The sequence below is a fragment of the Corvus brachyrhynchos genome, unplaced genomic scaffold (assembly GCF_000691975.1).
Source record: "Corvus brachyrhynchos isolate BGI_N302 unplaced genomic scaffold, ASM69197v1 scaffold409, whole genome shotgun sequence".
NCBI lineage: Eukaryota > Metazoa > Chordata > Aves > Passeriformes > Corvidae > Corvus > Corvus brachyrhynchos.
The window spans coordinates 1,285,736-1,302,970 of record NW_008246059.1 but is presented as its reverse complement, the minus strand read 5'-3'; the positions used below and the strand labels follow the sequence as shown (position 1 = coordinate 1,302,970).

At 40.9% G+C, this 17,235-nt stretch overlaps 1 long non-coding RNA gene across 2 annotated transcripts in view; it reads left to right on the top strand.

The window, feature by feature from the left end:
* LOC108449626 overlaps positions 1 to 17,235 on the top strand; it is a 43,146-nt gene that overhangs the window by 16,570 nt on the left and 9,341 nt on the right. The window contains exon 1 of one of the 2 annotated variants that reach the window (XR_001865860.1): positions 4,095 to 4,337. The exons of the other annotated variant lie outside the window; for it this stretch is intronic. This is a non-coding gene — a long non-coding RNA (uncharacterized LOC108449626). Of the gene's footprint in view, positions 1 to 4,094; positions 4,338 to 17,235 lie in introns of those variants that run through there. 2 annotated transcript variants of the gene reach the window in all.

Genomic DNA, 17,235 nt, shown 5'->3' with positions numbered 1-17,235 from the left:
ATCCTCGTGTGCCTGTGAAGATTGTGAAGAATGCCTATGCCAGGCTATATAGAAGTAGTAAGAGGCTGTTAGAGACTTGTGGCGAAGGAAAGCCTTTGTGTGCAGGCCAAAATAACTTATCCTTAAAAAGATTAATAACCCCATGTGATGGCCCATGTTTTGTAGTGTGAAGGAACTGTGAGATTTTTCATGGAAGAGATGTTCTACACACAGCAGATTGTTTCTTTCCGGGCGGGTCTGCTGTTGGTGGCAGTTTGGGAACCACGTGCAACTGAAGGAAAACCCTTTTTTCCTTAAGCGTAAGAGAGAGACTTTTCAAGAACTCAACACTGACTAACATCCCATGTTCTGTTATCCTTGTGTGAGCTCGGTAAAAGGAGAGAAGTGCTGGGGAGGGGGGGGATTTGCTTTAATTTTTTTTTGTTGTTGTTATTTTCTCTTTACTTTTAATTCTATTATTAATAAAACTCTTTCATTGTACTGCAACTGTTTAAGGTTTGTGCCTGCTTTGCTTTTCTCCTAATTCTTATCTCACAGAAGGAAAATAAGTAAGTAATGAATATTTTGAACCAAAACCACTACATAGATATAAAACATTCTTTGGTGAGCTATAGTCCTAATTAGTAATAGAATTAACAGGTATTAGTTTAGCAGAATGCCTGCCAGTGAAGTATGGAGGAGATATCATTAAAGAGACAAACTTTTGGTGTGGTTTATGTTCCTCTGAAGTTGATTCCCTTTTTAATTAGTTCTGCCATTTTGAGAAAGCTAGCAGGATTCTTCACTGAAAAGACCAGGACAGAGCTGCAGAGAGGTTCATCACTCTTCATGGGTGACAGAGGGACGACAGGGGAGTTTTCTACCAGTCACTTTCTCTTCTCCTGGAAGTGTTTTGCGGAAGCTGTTTGCATTCCCTCACCCTGTGCCATTTCCCACCTCTCAAATGGTGAGTAAAGTTAGTGCCACCACTGATGTCACTGTCACCAGCATTCACATGGACACACAGAATTTACTGTGAAATGAGCTCCTACCCAGCCTCATCCCAGGTCTCTGAAGCTGGGTATTTCTTCATTCATTTCCCTTCCTGGCAAATTCAAAAACCAATCTGGTTCTATCTAGAAGTTTGATCTACAAAAGGGTAGTGTTTTATGCCTCCCAGCACCACAAATTTTCCCTTCCTTTTGCCTCAAATGACTTTTGAAGACCTCAATGTCCAAGTGGAGTGAGACACTGAATTCTACAATTGGATTCCTGCAGACAGTAGATCCGTCTTTTTTTTTTCATTCTGTCTGCTAAACTGAAGCCACAAAAGACATCAAGTTGCATTGGGGCATTCTTCTACAAGAGAAACTACCCAGTCATCAGCACATGAGAAGACGGTCTCCTACAATACTTCCCATTTAAAAGCCTTTCATACTCTTCTGGCATTTTACTATGTGAAACAGATCCTTCACTGCAGTTGAATATGTCCTCTCCAAAACATGTGTTCAGAACATCTTCTGATCCTGTCTTCTCCAATACCACAAACCAGTACGTCCGTGTCGATATGACCTTCTAATCATGGCCTCCAGTCAGAGAACCAGACTAGGGAGATGGTGGCAAACAAAAGTGAGCACACCAAAACCATTAAGCAAAGCAAATTGAAACATGCATCAACTAGACCTACACAACTGCATTTATTTCTCTTACAAGACAGAAGAAATTCTGCAGGTCAGTGGGAAAGAAGGAACAGTGGGCAAGTAGTTGATGTACAGAGTGTTGGGAATTAGATGAGCAAAATGTTTTGATTCAGGCCTTTTATCTACAGGCCAGTGGAAGGTAGGATACCACAAGACAAAGTATAGAAGCACTGCCAGCCCTGCAAAATGCAGGATAGGGCTCAGAATACCTTTTTTCCCCCCTGATCTACACATTACTAATGCAAATTTTTTCTCTCTCAGAAAAATAAACCATAGAGCAAGGTACAGAAAAATGAACCATTCCAAACCTGAGTAACCCCTCATTTTTTCTAATTTTCTTTTTAAATTTTATTCCTTTCCCTCCCAGTTATATGACATTAAGGAGTTAAGATGAGATAACACTTCTGCAAACATCTTAATCTGTTAGGTTCTTTGTAACCCAACATTTTATTGAAAATTTGAATCCCATCCATTGTTCCCATATTAGTACCAGGAAACATCAGTAGCCTCCAGAACCTAGCTGACCCAAGATGGGTTCTGAATACCTCAATACTCAATGGAAACTGGTAGAAAGCAACAGCTATTATCAAAAGGTGACTGAAGTGTTCTGATAGATACCTAACGATTCAGTGCTCAGCAATCTGTAATAAATATAGCTTAGACTGCCTATCAGTAAAGAAATTGAGGCCAGACAGACAAATTTTTAAACACATCTTACCAATGTCATCTACTAACAGAGGAGAAACGATCACAGATTCACCCCTCTTTTCCTTGCATATTACTGCCAAGAAAATACAAACCAATCCAAAAAGTCCAGCAGGTAGCATGGTATGGATTCATTTTCATGCACACTACAGCTCTCACTTCAGAAGACAAAGTGCTTGGTTGAGGTCCAAGATCCATGCCAAAAGTGATCTCCCTTCACAAGGGAGACAGTGTCGTACATTGTTCATTTCTGTTCATTTCTCTGTTTCACTATCCTATGGTAAAATCCTTGACCCAGTGAAGTCATTACAACCTTTGTCAAGGATTTTAATCTTGCCCTATATTAAATATCTACTTGTAACTAAGGGAGGCTTTCTTGTGCAAGGACAGAGTGTTCCCAAAGTGCCATCTAAGGCTAAAATAATTCCCCAAGGAACTGGGAATCATCACATATCTCATTACCTTCTTGTACAGGGCACTTTGAGTTTGCTCTCAGTAACATGAATAGCAACACATATTTAAAAAAAAAAACCACATTTGAACATAATGAACATTAAAAACAAAAGTTAAGGCAGTGAAGCCTTAGTAAAGCCAATGGTAATACCAGATAGTGCTACAGCAGAACTCTTACTTAAAAATAGAAAAAAAATGAAATAAAGTAGACTGCTCCTATTGTAAAAAGTCCAAAGCTCCATTTTGGAAAGGCTTTTCATCTTAAACAAGCTACATAGAGCGGTGACTTTACAGTTGACAAAAACTTTGAAGCAGCAAAACCCTGCCGCATGTGACGAGATGCAGGACAAAATGGTGATGCAAAAATAGAAGGATAAACATAACTAAATGTGCCACTCAGAACACAGAAAGCCGAGGCAGGTGTTGTCGTAGCTGTCAGCTTTCAGGTTCCTTCTTTCTTCAAATTTTTCAAATCATATCTTGATTCTTCCATAAAAACCACAGAAAAGGACCAGATATGAGACTTTTGGATTTAAATCCATAATTCTAAGTGTTTTGAAAAGCCGTCTAAAACTGCTGTATATTGGTTAAAAAAAAAAAACCTGCAACCCAATAATCTTGATTTTCTTTCCTATAATTCAAAACTTTGCTTCTGAGAAATTAGTGAAGACAAATGTTTCCAGAGGAAAAAAATAATAGTTTTAAAATATTAAAGCCTTACATAAAACATATAAAAATACAATTAAATATTTTATAGAAATTAAAGTATTTCTTACTTGTAAACAAGTAACATAGAAGAAATTTTAGCATGAAAATACAGAGTTTGAACTTCTTAATGAAGTCTCAGAGGCAAAAGTATCCCAAGTTGTGACACTTCTGTGACAACAGGTCCGAAATGAGAAAATCCCCACCACTGTGAGACTGTTATAAAAATAGCCAGCACTGGTAAGGGACCATCAACAGACTTCAGTAAATGAGGGAAATACTGGCAAGTTCAAACCTTGACCTCTAGCAGTGATACTCTCATTTCAAGACTTGGAGGTCTACAAACATATCCACCTATTTCTGTCAGAGTCTACCCTTGCTGCAATCTATCCCTGGGCAGACAGCCAGCGCAAAATCTCTCCAGCACAGAAGCCCCACTTGAGCCATGGGTTTAACAGGAACATAATGAAGGGAGTGGCTGAAAATAACCTGCCCTTACAAGGCAATCACATTTCAGGATTCCCAGGCCATAGGGAAAAAGCATCTGTAAACAACAGAGTCTCTGGGTCCTGCCTTTCCCATCACCTTCTTCTCCTTGGAAAGGGAAACCTTGAGAAACTTCTGTGAAAGCAGCAGTCCCAATGTGGGAAAGAGAACTTTTAGTGGCTTTGTTCTCCCTTGAACTTCCCCTCTATGGCTATGCCAACAATAGGTGAGCAGTGGAGCTCACTTTTTCCCAGTTCTGTACAATGTGAGAGCAGGGGAATGTGTGCTCCAGGAGCCTCTTTGCAGACGGTGAGTTTTTTTCTTTATGCCTTCATCTTTTCCACTAGCTCGTAATCTGCCCCCTAGCTTCCCTGGGGCCAAAGGGAAGAAGATGATCTTTATATAGCTGTCCTCGGGGACTGGGTGAATCACAGAGTAACATCTAATCCCTCTTGCACTCCGCAACTGTATAATATCCCAGCTGAATATCAAGCCAGGGAAAATAAGTTGCAGTTTTACATACAAAAATCAGGCAGATATATCACCAGTACAATGAGAGGAGTTATCAGCTTCCAACATAAAACTCAAACTGAAAATTAAACAAAGGAAAAACAACCAGAGACCAGAGAGGGTGCAGAAACCACCTAGAAAGGCCAAGATACCATGCTCTTTTTTATTTTGGCACTTAATTCTTCATAAGTTTTTGAAAAATAATATTCAGTAGTCATTGGGCAAATCTATTGCATGAGTTTCTTTTCTTTTTTACTGGAGAGGGCAAGGAGCCATGTTTTTTTTAAAAAGCTTGGCCACCATGTTTGGTATCTGAGCTATATATCATGCACTGTTTGTCATTTCATGCCACTTAGAACAAATCCCAGCTGGCTGGAATCCTAGTCCTGTGAACTGTGAGTCATGGATATTAAATGACCATCATGTGAGCTCCTGCATGCTGCTGTGTTTAGTGTGTGGCACTGTAAAGTTGTACAGTATCTTATCACAGAAGATCATCAACATGCATACACAATTTGAGAGGGAGCACCTTCATAACAACACCAAATAAATTATTTGTTTTAGCAAGAGGGAAGAAAGGGGTAGGGATGCATGAAGCTAAAGCAAAGGCACAGCATTTATGTGATTTTTAGGGGACCAGTAAGCCACAGAAAATCAGTTGCTGGTTCTGTAGCAGCAGATCTGGGGCAAGAATGGAAAAGATACTGTCTGTAGTGGAAGGGTTTGCAAGAACCTTTAAATCTCCTCAAGGAAATCCTGTAGCAGTCTTTGCAATGCATAATTATAATCCAGTCCAGTCTCATTGAAGTATCCTACCAAGATAAGCAACTGAAGACAAGCATTTAAGAATTTATCTCATAGGAACCAGAACAAATTTTGGGATTGATTAAAATACCAGTCCCAATTCAGAATTTTAAAACAAGCAAGGAGATCTTTTTCACGTATATGGACAATCCTTGCTGTGGTTGGTTTTAGTCTAGCAGAAGCCCAAATTAGAAGATTTACTGAGCAATCCCTTTTATGTTAATGACATGCAGGAAATCTGTGCTACAAATCAGATTGGAAAAAACTTAGTGCTAGGGGAAAGCCTTACTTTCAAAGAATACCATTTCATACCTGGATTGGGTAGGTTTATTCCATCCTAGTTATGAGCTGGGTAAGTTCCTGCCATCGGTGATAAAATGAAAATCCATTTTAGACAACATACAGGAAAACCCTGTAAGAGTTGGATGTGAAAGCCCATTTCCATCTTCATTTGTGTGGGTAAGTTGTTGAGACTAGAAATTGTTATCCAGCCCGAAGTGTTATCCAGTTGCCTTCTGCAGGTTACTATGAGATCACATACTGCTATCAAAGGTTCTTAGGAGTCTATAATGTTTCCGTTTTCAGTCTTGGCTCCAACAAAACTACTTCTCTTGCTGCTTAGTTCCAGCTTAGATCTGTTTTTCTGTCTTTGCATGTGTTTTTCTTCCTGGTAGCAGCTACCAGCTTCTTCCCACTATCCCAGCAGTTTCCCCTACCTTTGCTTATGTATCTACCACGTCATAGCAGTGTAGTTAGCTCTCCTTAGGTCAGCAAAGCCAGGCATTCACAGCTTGCACTTTCTAACAATTTTCAAGCACTGAGTCTTTTAAAATGTATTATATTTCTTGAATTCAGCATCAAAAACTTTGCATTTGAAGTCTGTTCACGGGCCAAAAGAGACAGTTAAAACTCACTACTGATTTTTTGTACAGAAGTCCTGGGTTTTAGAGAAATAAATATGACTTGAATCAGATGAGGAAAATCCATTCAAATTGATCCAGACTTAATCAAAATCACCATTATGAAGACATCAGCAAGTTCTATCAGAGAAAGATTAAAACTGTTAATGCACTGAACTCAAGTTACTGTGACTGTCAGGGAGAAGTCAAACACGATGTTGGGTAGTATTAATAAAAACAGCATGTTAAATATACAACTATGTCACTACAGCTAGCTCCAATCTTCCCTGATTTTTTGGTTTTTTAATATAGGGGGATATTTTTAAAATGCTGTTGAATTTGAAAGAGTTTAAGAGAAAACATCTTCAACTATGAAGAAGATTTCATGGAAAGAAAAGACCAAGAGGAAGCAGGATTACTCATGGACATATGAGTGGATATTTGATAAGAGATAAATCAGTCTTATCAACCCACTGGGAAGACCACGAAGTAATAAAATAAAGCATTAACAAGGAAAAATGCAGATTAAAAATTAGAGAAACTTTCATAATTATGTGAAGGCAAAATAAACCCAGATGCAAATGCAGAAACAAGGTGCCAGAAAAAGCTATGCAATTAACTTCACAGAGGATGTTAAAGACATCGATCTGTGGGGAGTCACTTCAGTATAATGAAATCAGAGCTTTCAAGATGCAAAGACATGAACTGTGGAATCCACTCACTACCTTCTAACCCAAATCATCAGAAATAGCTTTGGTGAGCTAAACATTATGTTGTTACCAGATGTCCCATTTATTACAACGCAGTTTTCTTGAAATACATGGAACAGACTGACAAGTATGCTGACAATGACCTCATAACCTGAATGTGACAGCAAGGCCACACATGGGAATCTGACTAAAAGTCATTGCTATTTTTCCGGGTCAAATCTTTCTTTTAATTCAACCTGTTTCAGTGAAATGATTTAAAAACTGTTTTTTGAAAGCACACTGAGACAAATTCTCTAAGGAATTTTAATGAATAGATGTGCTTTGCTTTCTTTCTAGCAAAGATTAAGGCTTTTGCATAAGGGTTGGAAGCAGTTTTACAGTCAGGGGAAAACAGAAGTCCCTGCTGCTCCCTCAAAGAGAGCACAGGCCTGTTAGTCTGATTCTGGTGTTTGGAAATAGAAATATTTTCTTCTTTTCTTTACACAACTGCGATGACAATCTGTAAGCCAATGTACAACTAAAGTGTCTCCAGAAATTACACTGTTTGCAAGAAATGCATTTTAAACTTATTATAATAGTGTACTCAAGAGCTTGAAATTTCCATGCCCACAGGGCAATGTAGCACTACATTTGTGATTTGATGTCACAAGCATGTAGACTTCAGTGTTACAAATACTCTTCAAGAAAACATTTAATTTTTCTCTCCAGGGAAAACATTAAACCCTACCTCAGAAAACTGTACAGAAGGAAGGAAATTTGGTTTGAGATGGCCATGTTTTGGCTTCCAGTCACCAAAATCAAATCCCCTCCCCATATGTGTTCCAGCTTTAGCTTCATAGTCCTACTGCTATGAACCTAAAAAATAAACCCAGGACATATTTTACCCTTTAAACTATATACCCATTTGTAACATTCCAGAGAGTTTTTCTTATTTTCCAGGATTCTGGAGGTCCATGATTACTTATGGTTTCTAAGGAAATAAGGTTTCGATGATCACAATCTGCCCATTCATACATTTCTCTTTCCTTCTCTGTTTTGAAACAAGAGTATTTTTATCCACATTTGACTGGATGATGAAGATATCAAAGATAAAACACTTCTACAAGTTTCTCATTTGGGTAAAGGAACGAGAACCAAGTTGGTTCTGCCAAAGGGATCCGGCCACTGTGCACAGCCAGAGATGGGAGCCAGATGCCCAGTCAGCATGTGTGTATTGACAGGGGAACCAGCACGTTGCTTCGTTTCACCCTTGCCACACCATGTGCTGCCACTCACCCATCTGGTTGAGTAAAATTCCCTTCACAAAGCTAGGACATCAGAAATGATCCACTAAAAATCTCCTCCTCTTTTTGGAGAGTCATGTGGATCCCAGGCTCTGGAAGTACACTGCAGTGCAAGATAAAACGGATCCCAGCACTGCCAAAGTCACACAAGTGATGAGACCTCAGGATTGCCAAAACGGAGGCAGATATCCATAATTACCTAATACCCAGCATTACCGAGGTCCTGCAACAAATACTCACCCAGGGGTGCTTCAGATCTCTGTTTCTCAGCCAGAATTCATCCTGGTGTGCTCAGCAAGGCCCTGCTCAGCTTGGACTGCAAGCTAAAGGTCTAAGTACCCACAGAAGTGTCCTGCCCAGTGCTGGGCAGTTCAGCACAGTGGGAACAGACTGAACTGTGGCTTTGTTGCCTCAGTTGTCATACTTTGTTTAAAAGTAGTTCAGTTATGAATTCCCCCTGCTTCAAATGCATACAGCTCATCATAAGAATCAATGCATACACACAATTTGTTTGTACCCTGTTCTGATCAGCCTCAGGTTGTGCTGGGGGAGGCTTAGACTGGATATTAGGAAAACCTTATTCACAGAGAGGGTGGAACAAGCTGCCCAGGGAAGTGGTGGAATCACGGTACCTGGAAGTGTTCAGAAACCATGTGTATATGGACCTTAGAGACATGGTTCGGTTGTGGGTCTGGCAGCGTTAGATTACCGCTTGGCCTTTTCCAACCTAAACAATTCTAGGATTTTGTGATTCTATAGGATCTAGAAAGATTGAAATCAGTTGAGCAAACATGAACTGGAGAGAAGATTTACAGAACGGGATTCCAACAGGCTTAAAAGTGCTATCTAGCCAACTGTCTAATTAAATAACACGGTATTTATCTTCACATTTGCCCTGTTAGGTTACAAACCCCTGCAATTCTCACGTTTTACACACACAGCATTGAAACACTATCTGCAGTGTACATACCCACACACGAACCCTTCAAATTCAGAGGAGGAGAGTGGGCACTTAGCAAGAGCTGCCTAAGCAATTTCAGCCGTCTGCCATATGATGGGATCAGCTCCTTTCTGGGAAACTGGCAGCACATTAACACCATGCAGTGAGTCTGGAGCTGGCTCTGGCATCCAGAGTGTAGGCACAGCCTTGGTCACAGGGCTGAGAGGAGAGGGGGAGCTGAGACTGACAGCTGCATTACTGGGAGCTGAAGTGACAAAGGCTAAAGGTGAGGGTCAGATTGCTGTGGGAGCAAGTGTCACGGTATCTGGTTTCAACCAAGCAAATTACCTAGCTGCACTGAACTCCCTACACATCCAGCATGTTTGTTAACATACTGATTTCTATCCACTTCACATACAAATGTGCCTGAAAATCATCAAACTCAAAGGATGGGAGTTAATTTTTTCAGTCAGGAGAACTGTGCAGAAAATCACTCTTAGCTTAACAGAGAGTGATCTGCAGATCCAAAGGAAAAGAAATAGCATCTAATTTAACCAAGAAGAATGGCCAAGAGACAGTCTAGAATGGGTTTTGGGGTGAAATAAAGCGTTTAGCAAGAACCTCTTCAAGACTCTTGCTCTAAAATTTATTGTGTTTCACTCAGGTAGAGACTATATGAAGGCCTGAATGGGATAACCCTTTCAGTGGAAGCACGTTAACTTCAGCAAGTTAAACGGGCAGGGTAATGTACTGGGTGTGGCAGAGCTGGAGTTCATTTCCCCACAGCAGCCCTGACAGGGCTCTGCTCTGCGGGCTGGGAAGGTGTTGATGACACACCAGTGCTTTGGGTCCTGCTGAGCGGCGCTGGCACAGCAACAGTGCTCTCCAACATTCCCCACTCACCAGTGGGCTGGGGATGGGAGGGGATACAGCTAGGCCAGCTGTCCCAAATTAACCAAACGGATATGCCATACCATAGGATGTCAGCTCAGGTATAAAAACTAAGTAAAAAAGGAGGAAGGGAAGGCATTCCATATTTACAATGTTCGCTTTACAGAGCAACCGCTCCAAGTGCTGAAGCCCTGCTTCCCAGGAAGTGGCCAGACATCATTTGCTGATGAGAAGTAGAGGATAAAACTTTTTTTTTCTCTTTGCTTGTGCACATCCTAACTTTCACTTTTCCTTTAGTAAACTGCCTTATCTCAACCTATGAGTCATTTTCCATTTTATTTTCTCTCCCCTTTGCAGCTGAGAATGGAGAGTGAGAGAGTGGTTTGGTGGGCACCTGGCATCCGGCCAAGGTCATCAACCCACCACAGAGAAGAAAGAGGGAGAAAAAGTAACCTTTCTGATGTAATTTTTTATGGATTAAGCCTGAGTTTTCTTCCCTGTGTATTTTAAAATCTATTATAAGTGAATTATGTACATTGCATATATAAATGTATGAGTCATGTAACCCTAACCTGACCTGACAGTTAGTGAGAGTTATGATTTTATATGGTTATCACTGGTACATTCCTGACCAACGACTGTGGCAAATCCCAAAGCAGGGCCCCAAGACACCTCATCATGTAAAATCACTGCCCAACGCACCTTTCAGAGTAACCAAAGAGCAGCAGAGTAGATCACATCAGGAGCTATTCAGGTAGATAACACTGGAAACAGATGAAAGTGTCTTCTACTCTCTGGTGATAACCAGGAAAGCACTCTGACATGCACCAAGATGTCCAGGGAGGCCCAGAAGACCAACCAAATTGTCAGAGGATCCTTTCTTCCTCTGTGCAGATGTCTGGAAGTGAGATACCCTGACAAGCTGACAAGCCAATCAGAGAATCTATGCAGAGAAGGATATTTACAAATGTCCCACCTTTGTGGTCCTGAGGAACTTGAGAGAAAAAGAATCCCAAATGGTCTAACTTAAGAGTGTAACCCCAGTTACCATGTGAGAGATGGTGGTCACAGAGGGGAGCCTGAACAGCCAAAATAAGCACACCAGTTTTGTTCTGCAGAACATGGCCCAGGAAAAAATGGATTGTCCCTAGAGAAAGCTGTTGATGTATAAACAGAATCCAGACATCAGTCTCATCACGAGCTTAAGTGCAAAGGCAGAAGAGGTGACTGAACTGAGAGATGTCTCTGGCACACACCACATACCCCTGAGGCACCCCAGATAAATGAAAGGTACTTCAGACTGAGGCACTCAGCTGAATTTCAATTCACATATCAACATCAGCGAAAGCAGATCAAATGCACAGACGGCAGGAGAGCTTCTGTGGCAGAATTGGATTGCAGTTGGGATGAAAACAACCAGGAATGAGGGGAAAGGAGGCCAACCACCACAGAATAGAACCATTACATCTGCCTTCTCTGTGTTCTGAAAAAGGCAATTCCAGGTTGGCTTATGGCTCTTTTCAGTGGTCTAGAGATGTGAATGGGCTGCTGTGTGCAGGTGCTGGCAGCGGGGTCTTCAGGGCAGCCTCTGTGAGGAGCAGCCAGGCTGCCCCATGTCAGACACAGCCAATTCCAGATGGCTCCAACAGCCCCACCACAGGGCATGGCTGAACCCAGAGGCCAAGATGGTGATGTCTTGGGGAAAAAGGTGTCCTTTCCAACATGAACCACTTTGTGATTTTATGATTCTCGTGCCAGGGACCAACCTTGTTAAATGAAGGTAATATCAGTCATGCATTATAGTAGTTTTAGACAGTTTGAAGTGTGAATCGTGGAGTCTTGTGCATCACATTTGGCCACAACAATTCCCATGTATCGGGGGAAGAAATGGTGCTGAGTATCCTAGCCAGGTATGGAAATGGATTTGAAGGCCATTTGTGATCATCTCTGTCTAAGACGTGTTCAGTGCAGACTGCAATACAGAAGAGGGAACCACAAATGAGTTACTAGAAAACTGCTAGAGACAAAGCTAACCACAGAGCTCTCTAAAGAACATTATTTATTTTGCTTCAGTCAACTTCATGTAGTCTTAGAGTCAAATTGTGTACTTACATATACTTACCTACATGTTTCAAATTCCCTTTCATATTCAATACAGATATTAATGTTTGTGACTTAATAAAAGAACACATGAAGCTAAGGATACTTCTTAGGTGACAGGAGTGCCTTCTTACATCTAAATACATATACATTTTAGAGAAAATTTCAGACAGAACTGCATAAAAATATTTCTAAGGCATAGGGAAACTTTCAGCACTGTCATGTATCTACTGCCCCCACCGTGAGAAGTAGGATTTTAAAACCGACTAACCCATGGGAGAATGCAACACAACTGTGACACTTCTGTACAGAGGTAGGCACAAGTACAGTTGGCCTGCCAGTAAAATCCCAGTTTATGAGTTAAAATCACTTGGGCAGGTATTGCCTGTAAGGCCCTCTGCCAAGCCAAACAACAGCATCTGAAAGCTGTTATTTACATTCTGTGTGGGAAAGAAAGAGGATCACACAGAGGGAGGTTCCAACAAGAATGGGAAAGGAATAAAATGGATTTGCAATGATGAGTTGAAAAGTTGGAAAGGGAGAATACCACATAAATAGTTAAACATTCGTAATTACGTTTGTGACAGTAAGGATGTTGTTTGACGTAGCTTGCCTGGATTTCTTAGCTAATGTATTTAACACAGTATAAAATTACACAAGGATTAAGAGAAATTAAATAGAACAGACAAAGCAAGAAACTACACCAAGGGTCATCATAGGTATTGTAAAAGCAATTACATGAGCTAGCTCAGGAGTGTTCAGATGATCTGGAAGGAAAGGGGGGTGTTCAGGATCAGGAAGGTAACAGCTTCCTGGTGCCTTCCATGTCCTGAATTGTGACAGCTCTGCAACCTACACTTCTGGAGAGCAGAATAAAAGCATTTCTAAATGTCCAGCCTGAAGCCATGACTCCACCCAGAGCTAAGAGATTTTCTGAGATTCCGGATTCAGGGACATCTAACAAGGCTGGGAATGAGGAAAGCAGTTAAATGTCAGAGGATAAAGGAATTGAGGCAGAAAGAGACAGATGTTTCTCTGGCACATGGTTAAACTGTCTGATGGGAGACTTTGGCAAAAGCTCGTGATCTGCATGTTCTTATTGCTGTTGAGAGGAACTGGACTTTGTGTACAATTATGTAAACAAACAAATGATCTCAAGACTTTCCAGCTTTGAACCCATTTTTCATCCAGATGCACCCTCTTTCCTGCAAAGCCTCAGTGTTCAGTTTGCCATGAAACCAAAAGGGCAATGAGGCTATCATCCCCCGGTTCGCATAGTGAAGTAGCCCAGCAACAAGCAATGTAAAACTAAACTACACATTGCCCCGTCCATTAATCTGCACTCTCGCTTTTCCCTTTTAACAGTGACTTGCCACAGGGAAAACAAAGAGCTTTTCTCATCAGATTTTGGACTAACACATTTCTACTTTAATCACAAGAAAATTTGATTTGAATTAACAAGGTTCTTGTTTTCAGGTGATTGGGAAAACGCTTTAAATGACATTTCTTGCTATATTTTTTCAGTTTCAGGACATGGCACAGAAGAATGCAAAATGAAAATAACAATAGTTGACTTAATATTTTTAACTGAAAGATACAATTCATTTGTAACCTGAAAGAAGCACAGGACTGCTCTGACCTTATTGGTGTCATGTTTTGTTTTACGCATACTAGAAAGGGGGGGAAATTCAAGCAAGATTAAAAATCTTCTTATAAATTCTGCAAAAAGTTGGCTTGAAGAGAAGGTTTTCATAGGCAAACACGTCTTCTTGATTTACTTTCCATCCAACAGTGTTCTAAGGCTGGGGTTAATAGCAGCAAAATAGAGAGACTTGCAATAGAAATACTTAATTGTGGAGGGCTGTGAGCCCTTGGCACGAGAGCCCTCTGCATTCTCTTGGAGGAGAGACACCTGAGGGCAAGAAGACTTTCCCTGGAGATACATAACCTTTCTCGGGTCATGGTGACAACATGAACCACCCCCAGCATGCTTTGTTTCTATATGGTAATAACCTGTACCCAGTTGGCTAGTTGGTTTCTACCCCACCCCCTGCCTTTCCCATAAAAAGCCCCCCATTGCTGCCCCTCAGGAGGGAGCCTTGTCCCTGGCCTCCCCTTCACAGGGGCTATCTATAATAAAAAGCCACCTCTGTGGAATAGCCAAACGAGGCTCCTGCCTCTCTGTCCCCAAGTTCGCCTTGGGTGATTTCACAAAGACCTGAATCACAAGAGCTGGAATCACTTGTAGCTGAGAAGTTGCTACACTTGCTGGAATCACCTGCTGCCCAGGGAGGCCTGCCACCGCCCCTGGAAGAGTTGCTCCTTGCAGGACGCTCTCTCTAGGAAGGTCGCAGCACACCGGGTTGTCCCGGCCCCCTGAAAGCGATACTTGATGGTCCTGTGTCATATGTGATAACTACGCAGCAGGGGCTCACAGGAGCTGGCTCACAAAAATTGCAGTGCTCTGCTAGGTTAATCTAATTAGAGCTCTTCCTTGCAGCTTCGATTGACAGTTTGGAAACCTGTAAACTTCTCTAAACATAGACAGCCTTCCATTTGCTGCAGTTCAAGAGAGGACCCTCTTCTTGCACTCTTCCCTTGAACTGTTTCCATGGAATGCTGTCCATATTCAGAAAAATGTACAGGTTGCCAAACTGTCAGCTAAAGCTATAATGAATGGCTCTAATTACATTCAAGTAGCAGAGAGCATTGCCATTTTAATCAAATCTGAGCCTTGTGAGATATTTGGCACAAATACAAGAGAAAGCCTGAGGAAAACATTGCCAAAATGTTAGCAACCTTTTATTCTAAATTCTGCCTGTCGGAGAACTGAATACCAACTGCTTTGCAAAGGTTTTTGTTTTATGGAGGTTTTTATTGTAGCCTATATGGTCTCATCATAAATAATTATCCTGTCCTCTAACAACAATGCAAAACAAAAAACACAGCCCCACAATTTCAAGACTAAAAATGATGATCAGCAATTTCGGTAATCAGTCAGCTACAGTCACATTGCCAGTCGCAGAGGCAAGGGGGACCTAATAACATCCTTTCACTCAGAGAGTTTCTGCCAGCACTCAGCTTCATGTTGTGTACAGCAAGAGACATACAAACAAACTGCTTTGTCAAATATCCTGTCACATGCTGCCCCAGCTCCTTTCCAAATGGCACCACTTTATGTTCTGCATCCCTTTATTACCCTAATAGTGTGAAAGATTTATCCTTACCAGAGGCTGGTGATCTTGGTACTCTGTCCCATTTTACAAATCACAAATTTGGAACCAACCCTGAAGTGATAGCTTTTTATTTATTGATTTTCCACACCTTCAAGACCTCACAGTGATTTAAATGTAAAGTATCAAAACCAGTGAGTTCCAGGAAAGAATAAGAAGTTATTCAATCATTCTCTAAGTTTAATGGACAAGAAGAATAGCAAAATTTCTGGAATTTTACAAAATCTACTCTGGAGGATAAATGAAGGCAACAAAGGAATTCCTTCTTCCTCTTCTTCTTCCAGAGGAATTAATTTGGTAACGTAAGATTTTCAATTACATTCCAGTTCCCTCTCATGAAAGCATCTGCACCAAGAGCATTATACGTGAAACAATAAAAGAGGAAGGATTCATATCTCAGATACGTCGTGTGAGCACAATCAGTCTCTATCCACCACCATTCCTCATTTTCAGGAGACGGCTTTCATTTATTTCACCAGGCATTTTACTAGACTTGTCCTGCCAGCTGTCGCCCAGAAGTCCTGCTGCTTCATGTTCCAGCAGACGGCCAAATGCCAACCACGCCTTACTGCTTACTATTGCATTATTGGAGTGCTCTTCCTCCAGCTCCCCTCCCAGCAACAAAGATCCTCAGAAGAAGACTTCTTCTAAGTTCCATAAAGTTTCTCTACTCATATTTTTTCATTTGTATGATCTATGTTCACTCAGTATGGCTTTAAAATGTACAAAACCTAAAAGAAGGGCAATCGAGGCCCTTTGCTACCATCTATCTAATAACTAATTTTGAAGCAGCCTTCAGTACCTCACTACTCAGCTTCCTGGATAGTGAGAGGGGCTGTAGAGAGGTTATAGACAACCCTACCATGGTCTCCCTCTGTGATGGAGCTTAGCAGCCCTCAGGAAACAGCCTCTTGATTTCTAGTCCTTATCTCTTCTGCATGTGGATTTAAATGATTAGAGTAGCAGTCTAAATCAATGGGTTTTCTTTGCTTTTTGGTGAGGTTAATTCTAAAGAAGCATTCTCTACTTATCTTGAACCTTTTTTTCATGTGGTAAGAACTTTAGTGTCTTTTTATATAAAACATAATCTTACTGTTACCTTTCTCTGGAAACTGCATGTTTTGAAGCTGCTAGTGAATTAATTTTCTGGTACACTCATGATCAGCATGGGATATATCATTGTCAATTTCACTGTTGATGCAACTAAATATCAGATTAGCTAGTATAAGGAGAAAAACAGTTTGGTTTTTTTTAATGCTGGTTTTGTTCTCCATTCTTTAAATATATTCATTAAGTACATGCATAGGTCTTTCTGGCTTCAGCTAATAACAGATGTTTTAAACATGATGTAAAAGCTCCACACAGAAGGATATTTCTCTCCTATCAACTTCAGTTTGAAGCATGAAATATAATTATCCTTATATCATTATCTTAGCCTGCATAGTTCAAAGAAATAAGACACAATCTGGAAGTGTTTCTGTGCCAAAAAATGTGCTAGCCTTTTCTTCTTCTAAAATCTGAGTAGCAGTTAGGAGGGAGAAGAGAGAATCCTTTTTTCTGGGTAATAAAAATGGGAGTGTTTTCTTTACTTTATGTTCCAACGCAAAGCCCAGTGTCCCAACCACCCTTCCTTCACAGCTAAAGCCTGGGAGAAGAGCATTCAAACTGCTCCTAAGACACCTAAGTTGAAATAGTTTGCTTTTCAGGCATTCTGAGTGCTTTCTGCAATTGATATCCTACTGATGCCTAAGCAGAGCACAGACCTGGGCAACCAGAACCAAGTTTCCTGGGAAAAGTAATGTGCCCTGTTCTGTTCTGTATGCCCTGATACCTGCAT